At 53.0% G+C, this 13621-nt stretch overlaps 1 long non-coding RNA gene across 2 annotated transcripts; it reads left to right on the forward strand.

Moving 5' to 3' along the window:
* Positions 1-865: 865 nt before the first annotated feature.
* On the forward strand, positions 866-8753 carry LOC144318183 (uncharacterized). Of its 2 annotated transcripts, XR_013384000.1 has the most exons (3): positions 866-1053; positions 7515-7608; positions 7927-8753. It is a non-coding gene; the product is annotated as an uncharacterized LOC144318183 (long non-coding RNA). The 2 variants fall into 2 exon arrangements; XR_013383999.1 differs by lacking the exon at positions 866-1053 and having other exon boundaries at positions 7415-7608.
* The last annotated feature ends 4868 nt before the right edge of the window (positions 8754-13621 follow it).

Raw genomic sequence — 13621 nt, forward strand, 5'->3', positions numbered from 1 at the left:
ATCCATACTGTCTGTTTCAGGTGGCTGGAGCCGGGGACAGGGGCGGGGGGCACCTGTAGAGAGACTGGTGGGAGAGCTAAGACCCCTAAGCCGGACCCCTAAGCCGGGGCACCTGGGGTGGCTCAGTGGTCGAGTGTCTGCCTTCAGCCCAGGGCGTAGTCCAGGAGACCTGGGATTGAGTCCCACATTGGGCTCCCTGCCTGGAGCCTGCTTCTCCCTCTGCCTGTGTCTCTGCCTCTCTGTCTCTGTGTCTCTCATGAATAAATAAATAAAATCTTAAAACAAACAAAACCCCTAAGCCATCCCTCGTGCCATGTCTGGTCTAGAGTCAGAGGGTGGGAATTTCTTTCTCCAGAGGGGAGGGGAGGAGCATCCAGGATAGGAAGGCAAAGCCCAGGATGCATCAGACAGAGGGATTGTGTGGGGAGAGGGGCACAGGAAGAGAGAGAGCAGGAGGAGGGCCCTTCCCCTCCCTACTGAGAATGAACTCCACAGAGTTTCAAGTGTCCCAAGTTTTCTTCTTCCACACTGTCCTGCCATCCAGAGTCCCAACCTTGGGGGGAATGCAGGTGGCTCCTCTGACCCACATGTCCCACCTTACCATCCACCTGCTTGGGAAACTGTGATAGTTAATTTTATGTGTCATCTTGACTAAGCCATGGTGCCCAGATACCTGGTGACATATTAGTCTGGATGTTTCTGTGAATGTGTATTTTAGATGAGATCAGATCAGTGGACTTTGGGTAAAGACCCTCCACATGTGGGTGGGTCTCATCCAATCAGTTGAAGGTCTTCATAGAACAAAAACTTACCTCTCCTCGGCAAGAAAGAATGCCATCATAATGCCTTTGGAATCAGACTGTAACTTTTCTCTGAGTCTCCAGCTACCAGCCGACCCTGCAGATTCGGGACTTACAACATCCGCAATTACATGAGCCTATTCCTTAAAACAAATCTCAGCCCCTCCCTCCCTCCCTCCCTCCGTCCCTCCCTCCTTCCCTCCCTCTCTCTCAGCTAACCATGCCCTGCAGGAGGAACAGCTGCAGGAATCAGGTGAGACTGGGCTGGCTTGGGGCAGAGGGAGAAGTCAGGCTTCCACTCCACCCAGGGAGGGATACAAGGTAGCGAGCTCCCCGGTGCTTTGCATGGGGCCTGCCTTCTGCCTGTGTCTCTGCCTCTCCCTCTCTCTCTCCCTCTCTCTCTCTCTCTCTGTCTCTCATGACTAAATGAATAAAATCTTAAAAAAAAAAAAAAAAAAAAGAAAAGACTGAACTCTCAAAGACAAACAGAGAAGGGCCTTGCTCCCTCCCCGCCCCACCTCAGAGACCCCCACCCACAGGGCTGGACACATGGGGGGGGTTTGTAGTGAAGCCGCCCAAGGTCATGATCCTGCCTCCCCGGGGCACAGAGGTGCAACAGAAGCCTTACGTTGACCTCGTTGACCTCGGAGTGCTCACACTGTGGGGAGCCTTTGAGGCGCCCCAAAGAACCAGGGACACTGTTTGAAGTCCCGGCACCTTCTAAGGATTCCGTTTAACAAGCTGGGTGCTACGGGCACCTGGATGAAAGACGCTATATAAAAACAGGAGATAATTACCAAGTAAAGCCATTTTCTTAGAAACAGGAAGGTGCCATTTGCCAAGAGTAAACAGTGGGGGCAGGCCCTGCCCGGGCGGAGGACCCGGCGGCTGGGAGAGTCACTCTGGGTGGGCTCAGAAGCCAGGGTGAGTCAGAGCCGGGGGCACGCGGGCCGCAGCTGCCTCCCCTGACCCCCCCACTGCCCTTTCCCTGCCCGGCAAGAGTGGAGGAAGGACCGCGCCGCGCCCGGACGGTGCGCTCAGGGGCACCCCGACACCCTCTGCAGGACGCGACCTCGATGAAGAGCCAGGCAGGCCCCGTTCCATTCATGCCACAAATGTCTACTGAGCGCCCCCCGCGTGGTGCCGCAGGAGGCAGGAGGCCAGCGCGCTGCGCCCCAGCGCTAACCTGCAGCAGCCGGGCCTCCCTGGTGCTTCTGTGGCCCAGGTACTGTGTCCCGGCTCCACCCGGGCCGGCCATCGAAGCTTCACCCCAACCCGAGAAAATCAGGGTCCCGATTCACAAAGGAGGCTCAGTGACTTCCCCAGCTAGTAAATGAGACGCTGCAGGCCCTGAGCTAGTAACCAGGGCACCATAGGGCCTGCCCCAGCTCCTGCCTTGCCCGCAGCCTCCCTGGCACCTCTCCCTTAATGGGCAGCCGCATCCTGCAGGTCCCCAGCCTCCAGCTGGACCCGGACCTCTCCCCAGCCCACACCTCTCTCCCGGGGGCCCCTCAAATCCAGCTGGGGAGCCAGGCTGGGGAGTCAGGCTCCTCCTCCACAAGCCCACACTGGCCATACCCCCCTTACTGAGAACCAGCCTTCCAGCCTTCCCAGCCAGCGAGCCGGGACCAGCTCCCACCCCTCCTCTCCCTGCTCTCTGCGTTCCATCCACACGCAGAGGGTACAGGCTGCATCTCTCTCTCTCTTTTCTTTTCGATTTTTTAAAAGATTTTATTTATTTATTCATGAGAGACACACAGAGAGAGAGAGGCAGAGACACAGGCAGAGGGAGAAGCAGGCTCCACACAGGGAGCCCGACATGGGACTCGATCCCGGGTCTCCAGGATCACACCCTGGGCTGAAGGCGGCGCTAAACCGCTGAGCCACCCGGGCTGCCCTTCTTTTCAATTTTTTATTTAAACTCCGGTTAGTTATCACACAGTGCAATAATGGTTTCAGGAGTAGAATTCAGTGATTCGTCACTTCCGTACAACCCCCAGTGTGCATCACTAGTGCCCTCCTTAATACCCATCCCCCATCTGGCTCATCCCCCAGCCCCATCCCTCCATCAACCCTCAGCTTGTTCTCTATTATTAAGAGTCTTTTATGGTTTCCCTCTCTCTCTTTGTCCCCCTCTTCCCATATGTTCATCTGTTTTGTTTCTTAAATTCCACATATGAGTGAAATCATCGTTATTTATCTTCCTCTAACTTACTTTGCTTAGCATACTCTTCCTTCCATGTCATTGCTGATAGCAAGATTTCATTCTTTTTGATGCATAAGTAATATTCCATTTTATATATATCACTTCTTCTTTATTTTTTTTTAAGATTTTATTTATTTATTCATGAGAGACACACACTGAGAGAGAGAGAGAGAGAGAGAGAGAGAGAGAGGCAGAAACACAAGCAGAGGGAGAAGCAGGCTCCAAGCAGGAAGCCCGATGTGGGACTCGATCTCAGACCTCCAGGATCACACCCTGGGCCGAAGGCAGATGCTCAACTGCGGAGCCACCAGGTGTCCCTCACTTCTTCTTTAGAGGCTGCACATCTCTGAAGGGACAGTTGGAACCTATAACCAAGACCTGCTACTCAGAGCAGATCCAAGAAGAGACTCGGCTCTGTTTACCACCTGCCCTGGTGACCTGGTTACCATTAGCCGCTAGTTAATTCCTGCTTCCCTGCTCAAGGGGAAAGTTCTTTGTAAACAATAAAGTTCCTAACAATGGAAGCAAATTTTAAAACCCTCGAGTCCAGGGGCACCTGGGTGGCTCAGCTGGCTAAGCATTTGCCTCCGGCTCAGGTCATGATCCCAGGGTCCTGGGATTGAGCCCTGAGTCAGGTTCCTGCTCAGTGAGGAGTCTGCTTCTCTCTCTCTCCTTCTGCTCCCTCCTCCCCTTACTCCTGCGCTCTCTCTCTCTCTTTCCCCCCAAATAAATAAATAAAATCTTAAAAACAAAACAAAACTACACACTCGACTCAAATGTACAGGCATAGTCCAGTTTTCCAAAATCACATGGCATGTGGAGATGTTTGGATCCAACATTTCACAAGGGAAGCAACCTACTGCATCTGGCACCTATTGTGTGCCATGGTGAGTGGATCTCAGATCGTAGCTACTCCAAGGAAGCTATGATCACTCCCACCTTGTAGATGAGGAGCTTGATCCTCAAGCAATGGGAGTGCCGCATTGGCGAGAGACAGCTACATCAGAGATCAGCTCTTTCTCTGACACCTCCTGAACTAGCTTTCTATTGCTGCATAAAACATAACCACAGATTTAGGGACTTAACACACACGTTTCCATAGGACAGGAGTCTGGACAGCTGAGTTACCTGTAGTCAAGCTGTCAGCTGGGCTGTTCTCTCACTTGAAGGTTTGACAGGGGAAGAATCAGCTCCCAAGCACATTCATGTGGCAGCAGAATCCATCCCATTTCTTTGTGACTGTATGACTGAGGGCTTCATGCCAGTTGACCACTGGCAGCTGCCTCAGGTTCTAGAGATCCCTATGGTTCCCTGCCCTGTGGCCTTCCCCAAAATAGCCATTGACCGCATCGAGAGTCTCTCCAGCCTGCTAAGACGCAGTCTTCTATAATGTGACAATCAGGGGAGTGGCATCCATCACTTTGGCCATATTTTCTCGATTAGAAGCCAGCCACAGGTCCACTCACACTCAAACAATAGGGATTATGCAAAAGCACAAACAAACAGGAGGCAGAAATCATTGGACGTCATCTTAGGGTCTATGACTGACGTGCCCCAGGAGGGACAAGGGGCACACCCAAGCCCACTAGGGTAGTCCCAGGTCAGGCTTCCAGAAGCAAGCACTGATACAGAGTTTGTGATGCAAGAGGCTTATTAAGAGTCACTCATGTGAAGGGAGGAGGAAAAGCAGGATTGGACGGGTCTGACAAACCTTCAGCCATGCCAGTAGGAAGTGCCACAGCAAGGAGGGCCCCGCTGAAGCCTCCCATGTGAAGACGAGGTGGCCAGACCTTAGACTCTCTCCTTGCCAAGAGACCATGAGCTGAGGCGGGCAGACCCTGAAGGCAGCACATCCTCCCTTGTGCAGGATTGGGAGGCCCTCCTCCAGCTCGGCCCCAGGAACCTTCCAGAGAGACTAACTATCCAATCAAGGCAGCTGCTTTTGTTTTTGGAGGTTATCTGCTGCTAAGAAAAGCTGCTCTTCCTGGAAGAGCACTAGGTAATGCCCAGGTTCCTGGCCCCCACCCCGATATACACACCATCACCACCACCATGGCAACTTCCCCCAGTGTGACTACTTTCAGAGCTGGAGTTTTTATTTATGTATTTATTTTAAATTTTTTATTTATTCATGAGAGACACACACAGAGAGAGGCAAAGACATAGGCAAAGAGAGAAGCAGGCTCCCTGTGAGGATCCCCATGTGGGACTCGATCCCAGAACCCCAGGATCAAGCCCTGAGCCAAAAGCAGATGCTCAACCACTGAGCCACCCAGGTGCCCCAGAGCTGAAGCTTTTAAAGAGGTAATGAAGGTTAAATGGGGTGGTAAGGGTGGAGCCCCAATCCAGTAGGACTGGTGTCCTCTGTAGAGGGAAAGGCCATGTCAGGACACAGGCAGAAGGCAGCTATCTGCAAGCCAAGGGCAGGTCTCAGGACAAGCAAACCCTGCCCACACCTTGACTTACACTGCCAGAATCGTGAGCAATAAAATCCTGTGGCCTAAGCCTCCTGGCTCAGTGGGACTTTGTTATGATGACCTGAGCAGATGAGCACAGGACCCAAGGGAAGCAAAACGTCTGGTGAGGAGCAGACCCTCAGCCCCATCACTGGGAGCCTGATTGGAAAGTGGCTGATAGGTCCCGGGAACAGCTGGTCCTGAGACGCCCCAGGTGAGGCCGCTGGGAGGTGAGAGGGGGTCCAAGGCCAGGTCGCCCCTGGTTGTGGCAGGGAGAAAGGCACCCCTCCTCTCCTTCTCTTCCTCGGGCCTCGGTTCCCTACCACAGGACCAGGGGATGGACCAAAGGGTCACAGAAGCCCTTCGAGCTCTTATTGTAGTAGCAGAATCTAGCCTGAAGTTCAGCCAGGGGCTCAGAAGAAGCTCCTCAGATGAGAATCCGAGAAAGTGAGAGCCTGATATCAGGCCTTTGACATACACTCTGGCGAGAAGTTCCCAGGGTGTGTGTGTATTGAGGTGGGGGCTGGGATTTGGGGCGTTATCAAGTGTTCTACCAAGAAAAGCACATCACATGTCCTGATTTCAAACTATATTACAAAGATATAGCAATCAACACAGGATGGTACTGGCATAAAAACAGGCACAGTAGGTGTGGAGGCCCAATGGACCAGAATTGAGAGCCCCAAAACAAATAATCAACAAAATAAAAAGACAACCTAGGGAATAGAAAAAAAAATTTGCAAATCACAGATCTGACAAGGTGTTAATATCCACAATATATAAAGAACTCCTACAACTCAATAACAAAAAGAAAACAAGCAATGTGATTCTTAAAAATGCGCAAAGGACCCAAATAGACATTTTTCCTAAGAAGATCCATAAAAGGCCAATAGGTCCATGAAAAGGGGCTCGGCAGCACTCAGCATCAGGAAACGCAAATCAAAACCACAATGAGATCTTGCTTCATACTTGCTAAAATGGATATCCTCAATAAGATAAAGAATAACAAGTACCAGCCAAGAGGTGGAAGTGGAGGGGGGGGGCTGCGTGCTGCTGGTGGGAGTGTAAATTGCTGCAGCCACTGAGGAAAACAGTATGGCAGTTCCTCTGAAAATTAAACATAGAAATACCATATGATCCAGCAATCCCACTTCTGGGGATATATCCGAAGGCAATGAAAACACGATGTCTGAGAGATATCTGTACCCATATGTTCATAGCAGCATTATTTACAATAGCCAAGACATGGCAACAACCTAAATGTCCACCGACGGATGAGTTAAGAAAATATGGTGTATATAAATATTTCTGCAATGGAATATTATTCAGCAATTTGAAAAAAAAAAGGAAATCCTGCTGTTTGTGTCCACATGGATGGACCTTAAGGGCATCGTGCTAAGTGAAGTAAGTCAGACAGAGAAAGACAAATACCATATGATCTCTCATATATGTGGAATCTAAAATAAAAACAAAACCCAAAAAAACCAAACTCATAGAAAAAGAGATCAGAAAAAAAAAGAAGAAGAAAGAAAAAAGACATCAGATTTGTGGTTACCAGAGGCACTTGATTATAAATCAGTTATATTTCAATAAAGCTGGTTTGGGGGAAAAAGAAGGGAGGGGTCAGGGCCCCGCCTCCTCCTGCCCACCCCTCCCCCCCAGAGCCTGGGCCTAGAAGGTTTCTCCAGCATTTGGCTTTGTCCCTTCCATTCCCTTGCTGGCATTCCTGCTTCAGGTAAAGTGCCGTGGCTTCCCAGAGCTGCAGAGAAGCCAGCAGAAGGAAGCATGAGGGAGGGAGACCAACCATCCCAGCTCCCCCAGACCAAGGGATTTCCCAGGACAGGCTTTACAAGTCAGTGGCCCATTGTGGCCACGTGGGCTGGCCTGGGGGGTTGCCACGGAGGTCTGCAGGGTGGGCCCAAGGAGGCCACAGGAGTCCTGCTGCAGCTGGAGGTGGGGAGGGTTCAGGGAGTGGCCTCCCCCGGGGAGCCCCCTAGGCACCTCTCTCCTCCCTTTGCCCGAGCACCTCTTCTTCCTCCCACTCCCCAACAGGACCAGAGCCGTGAGAACACTGAAATCACCAGCTGGGAAGTGGCAGGATTGGGATTCCAGCCCAAAGAGCCTGGCTCTCTCTGCAGCCACACTGGTAGGCCCTGCACTCCCCGCCTCTCTGTCCTACTGTGACCAAAACCAGGAGAAAGGCAGCTTCATCACCCACCCAGTCACCTGCCACTCCTCCCAGGGACTAGGTTTTGCCCTCCCAGCTGGGGACCCTGCAGGAATCCCACCCCCCTGTTGCCTGAGGAGGCCCCCATTCCAATGGGCAAGAGTCTACCACCCACCCACCCCGCAGTTGTGAGAGGGACCATCCAGGGGGCCTTGCACCAACCTAGGCTTAGGGAGGGTGGGCCACGCCCTGCTGTTGCCCCCACAATGTGCATTCTGCTCTCCTTCCTTCCTGCAGAATCCTGACTCCATGCCTAGCTGAGATGCCACTTTTCTGCTTTCTTGAAGATAGAGATAATCATGTTTCAAAAATCTTGCCCAAGATACATGACAGGCATTGAGTACTATTCCTAGGAAAGTGCCTTTGGAGGGAGGCACGGACCTGGATGCCCTCCCCCGCTTCCCTCTCTGTGTCACCAAGGATGTAGACGTGATGGCTGGAGCAGTAGCAGCTATCTCAAGGCCAGGAGGGGACTCTGAGGATGGATGGCATTCAGTAAGGATAGTGAAGAGGACAGAGGGAACCAGGGACATTAAGAACATCACGGAGTTCCAGCATAGCCACGAACCTCCTATCCAGCCACCTTGGAGGACAGGCTATATTACTCTGTTACTGCAAACACAGTACCTAACTGATACAAAATACTTTTAGGAGGAGGTAATGCTGGAACTTCATCTTACAGGAAGTAGGTCTGGGGCAGGCTGACCTCAGGTAATACCAGTACCTTTCCTGCCACAAAACAGTTTTGGGGCCAATGCCCCTGGACATGCTCCCGAGGTCCTCTGAGAGGGAAGCAGGGCAGGGGTTCCCACCCCTTCGTGGCCCTGAGGAACCCAGGACTCCTGCCTCCACCCAGCTCTCCCGCCACTCAGCTGCTCCAGGCCCAGCCTTGCCCCTGTGCCACCTGTCCCTGTCCTACGGAGGCCAATGTGCAGCCTCGAGCCTGCGCCCGCTCGGAGCCCTGGAGGAGTCAGGCCCTGCTTCCCAGCAAGTGTGTTTCCACCGCCTTGTTTACAGTTGTTGAACTACTTTCGTCAAATTAATTAAATACATGCTAAATCCTCTCCAATTTGTTGTGCGATAAATTAAAGATGCTGAGATTGTGAAATGCACAACAAAACCTGTTTATTCTGATAAAAGCCCACATGACAGCCCGAGTCAAACGTCAGACAGGCCGAGGAATCCGCTTCTACAAAGGCTTCGTCAGAGCGGGGCTTCCAGCTGCCAAGCCTCCTTGGTGGCCAGGGTCTCCTCAGCCCCTTGTGGCTACCCGAAATGACGACTCAAGGTAAAGAGGGAGGGGACAGGTCCCAGGTCACCGGAGAAGATGCACGAAAGCCAGGACTGCAGAATATAGTCTTTCCTCAGCATCTCCTGCAGGGCTTTCTCCCTGCTCCCTGGGGGCTGGCACATGTGGGAATAGTCACAGCTCACACAGGTCCACTATGCACACAGGATCATCTTCTAGCTCTGGCTTCCAGTCCCAGGGACAGCTTTGACAGAAGCAGTCACCAGAGGCTAGAACCATGCCCAGAAATCCTCTGGGGTCCAGGAACACCCCACCACCTTACAGCTAGAGTCCTAGAACCTGCCTCACCCTATCCCTGCTCTGGGCAAAGTGTGCCCCATTGGTCCAGGTGAGCACGGCAGATCAACTTTGAGAGTCCCCTTCACTCATCCCCCTCCCCTGCAGCTGCCCGGTAGAAAGAGGGCATGGGCCTTCCAGCCAGAGAAACTGAGGCACAGAGAGCTTGCATCCATCAACTGGTGGCCCAAACCCTCACTTTCCTGAGCATGTGGATATACAGATTCAAAGCAACTCTACAGCACTGCCCACGTGGATCACTCAGCACATCCCCAGGTGTATTTTGTTATTCCCATTTTGCAGATGAGGAAACAGGCCCAGAGAAGAGAAGGGGCTTGCTTGGCTCCCATAGAGGAGGGATGGAGAGCTAAGTTCATGAGAGCCTGAGCTGCTGGTGCCCAAAGCCCATCTCCCCACACCACCATACCCTGGTTGCCACCCCCTTCGCTCAGCACAACCATGTACTCTGGGCATCTTGGGGCCCAGAGCACAGGTAGCAGAGATCTAGGTGTGGGCCTCATCTTTGCTCCACCCCCATGAGCGAGGCGCTGCAGGATTCCACTCACTGAGTCCCTGAGAACCGCAAAGCAACATGGATTGACACCATCTTATAAACCCCAGATCCCTAAAGGAATGGAAATTGTTCCAGATGGGGCAACCCTTAGCAGGGAGGGTATTGACCGAGAATCAGTAATGGGGTAGAGCCAACAGGATGTAGCCTGTGAGAGAGCAGAGGAGGGAGGCAGGCATCGGGCCTCCCCTCACTTGCCCTGATGTGGGTAACAGGGTGCATATCGTTTGTGTTCAATCAGAGAAGCAGAACCACTGTGAATTTTATAGCATAGGAATTGGCCTTCAAACCACTGGGGAGGGTCTGGGAAATAAAGATCCAAAGAAAGAAGTTTTACAGGGACTGGAGGAAAGTCCCCAGGCAGCCCCCTTGAGGCAGAGGTACAAGTGGAGCTTGGGGAGAAATCTGGAAGTCGAGCAGATTGGGCTGCTGGAGTGGGAGGCTGAGGCCAGTGTAGACACTGACAGACGGCTAGGGAAGGCCTCGACTTCCCAGCCTCCCCGCTGTGAGATCACAGCCGAGGAAGTACTGGGTCGCTGTGAGTCAGCAGGGCCTGCAGTCTGGAGGAAGAGCTGGCCGTGGATCAGGAAGAGGAAGGAGTGAGGACAAAGTGGCATCTGCTGGCACCTGTGCGTCTGTCCCTCCCGCCTCCAGCCACAAGGGCCCTCGGAGTACAGATTTCTTTTTCAGCTAATTCTACCTCGTAGGCTCATAAAGGGCATGGGGTTCTAGGAAGCGAGTTTCCTGCCAGGACACTCAACAGAGCACAAACCGCCACAGAGGAGAGATAGAGCCACTTGCAGAGACCGGGCACCTAGGACGGGGGAGGTACAGGCCGCGGGATGGTTTGTGCATGTTGTCTACTGCTCAAGTGCACTTGGCTAAGGGTTCAGGGGCGAGCCCCCGATCCTGGCATAAAACTGCTTCTACCTGGAGAAGGGGTGTCTTTTTCTAACTTACGTGAGATACCCTTTGAGCCTGGGCAGGTTGGGGAAAGAGGACATGTTCCAGCCATGATGGAAGGTGTTTGGTTGTCTGTGGGGTTGAGCTTCACCCAGGGCTTGTCTTTCCCACCTGTAGCCAACAGGGAGGGGTCTTCTCCCCTTTAGGGCTATCCACGAAGGCTGGATTAAAGGTTGGATCAACAGTAACAGGCTCAGGACTTATGGATCATCCTAAAATCCCTAGAGGGCAGGGCTGGGCCCAGGGAGGGGTGCCAAAGGGGTCGGGGGCCAGCTTACTCCCAGGGAGAATTCTGCTGTAGGCAGAGCTATTTCAGAGAGAATCAGCTGCCTCTGGAGGTGATGAGCTTCCGTTCGCTGGAGACATGCAACCAGGGCTGGACAGTTGCTCCAGCTGGTCCAGGGGGTGTAACGAAGCATCAGGCTGCAGTTGGGCTACCTGGCTCTCCCGTGCCATGAGTCAATAATGAGAGACGGCCTCTGAGGATGGGAGGTGGGGTTCCCCCCTCGCCCTCCCCCACCCTCCTCCATGCTCACTTCTTTTTGGAACTAGCTTGGGTATTTAGAAGATTAATTTCATGTTTGTGCAAAGCAGAGGATTAGGAGGGGGAGGAGAGTGAAGTTCTCTGTAGGTTGTTAAGGAAACATCATCTAAAAAAAGACTCTGGCAAAATTGCTGTGGATACCAGTTACAGCTGAATGCGCCACTTACCTCCAACAACCCAGGGCTTTTAGCTGGTAACTTGCTGTCGTTCTTTGCAGTCTCGAAACCCATGTGCTCTGGGACATTAAAACACAGAGCATGGTGGGGTTGCCTCCTCCAGAGCCAGAAGGACGGGGACGTCCCATCACCAGCCCTGTCCAGCCAGAGTCCAGGCTACAGGCCTCACGCAGAATTCCGCCACGGGGATTGCTGGCTCCTTTGTGCACCGCCACCACCGCCTGCATTACCTCCTCTCAGAGCTCCTGGGGGCACCAGGAAAGAGGCTGAGGCTCAGAGGGGGCACAGGCTCACCCCAGCGCACACAGCAAGCCGCTGACTCCAGTCCAGAGCTCCAAAGCTCCTCCTCTGAGCTGCCACTTGCACATGACATGGAGGCAGGGAAAGTCGCTGGACCACGGCAGGCCTCTCCCCAGGCCTCAGGGACACAGCACCTGCCACCCATGTCCAATTTTTTTTTTCCAGCAATGGTTTTATTGAGATATAATTCACATACCACATAATTCACCCACTTAAAGTGTGCAACTCTTTGTACATTCACAGAGTCATGCAGACTCAGCACGATCAACTTTAGATAATTTCTTTCCATCACCCCAAAAAGAAACTGTGGACTTTGCAGTAGTCACCCTCAACCTCGCCTTCCCACAGCCCCAGCAACCACTAATCTGCTTTGTCTCTGTGGATTTGACTATTCTGGGCCTTCCGTAAAAGGAATCATATGCTACAGGCTGCTTTCACCTGGCACAGCGTCTTGAGGTCCCTCCATGTAGCGTGCATGTCCTGTCTACGGCTGAATTATAAAATCCCACTGTATGCACCTGCCATATTTTGTTTATCCCTTCATCCACGTACGGACATTTGGGTTGTTTCTACTTTTGGCTAATGTGAATAGTGTGCTATGGACATGGGCATACAAGCTTCTGTGTGGGCATATGTTTCTGTGTCCCTTGGGTGTTTCTATCCTTTTGAAGAGAAGAAACAGGGAGACTGAAAGTGTTTGAAACAAACCTCAAGGTGGATGAGAAGATCAGGCAGGAAAGATCACAAAGGGTGGGGGTGGTCTTGGCAGGCTTCCTGGAGGAGGCAGCACTGCACTGGAGCTAGAAGGGCAGACAGGAAGGGAAGAGACAAAGGGGCTGGGAAAAGCAAGGGCCCCATCCTAGCACCTCAACATCTGCTGAAGTCTTCCCAGAACTGTGGGAAGTGGAAGGTGAGAGGCCCTCCTTGCTCTGCGGACTAGAGGCACCAGCATCTCCTGGGAACTTGTTAGAAATGCACATTCTTTGGCCCGAGCCCCCATCTGTTGGATCAGAAAAGCTGCTGAACCAGCAGCCTGTGTTTATGGCCCTGCCGGGACTGACGCTGTCTCCGCTGTCTCCGCTGTCTCCGTGTAAGACGCTCTAGCTCTGCTGGAGATGCTCTGGGCAGGTGGGGAGAGCGTGAGGGGGAGGAGAAGAGAAGCGAGAACCCAGCACTCAGGCTCTGGCCCTGCCCACCCCATCCCCCCAGCTCCCTAGCTCTATGTCTGCCCTCCTCCAGGCCCTGCCAGGCTGCTATTCCTACCAGAAGCTTCTAATCCCTCAAAGTGTCTCTTTTGCGATATTGTCTGATCTGGAGAACAGCTAATCGGTAAACTAGGATCTGGGCCAGGGCCCCCGCCCCCCCCACCTAGGACCTCTCCTGTCTACCCAGGCAGTGGGTTACCTCCTCCAGACATGCAGGCGGCACCCTGGCAGGTCAGATCTGGGTCTGAGCAGAAGCCAGGCAGGGGGTGGGGAGGCAGGGAGCCTCCAGAAGGAAGTGGCTGAATGACTTGGTGATCTCCATACAAACAGGAACAGGGTAGGCTCCAGGCTGTTTGCGTCCCCCAGTATCCCCCCCACCCCCCGGGCATCCCAGCACCCATGAAGCCAGCCTTTCCCTCACTCCCTCTGGTCCCTGCACACCTTTCCCCAGCCTTCAAACCCTGTAGCACAACTCAGAAGTAGCATTCAGTCATTCACTTAACAAGCCTGCTTTGGGTACCTGGCATGCCAGGCATGGCATAGAACCATGGCTGGCTCCAGCATCAGCACAGCCCCAGATCATTGCCC

Source organism: Canis aureus, chromosome 8 (genome assembly GCF_053574225.1).
Source record: "Canis aureus isolate CA01 chromosome 8, VMU_Caureus_v.1.0, whole genome shotgun sequence".
In the NCBI taxonomy this organism is placed as follows: domain Eukaryota; kingdom Metazoa; phylum Chordata; class Mammalia; order Carnivora; family Canidae; genus Canis; species Canis aureus.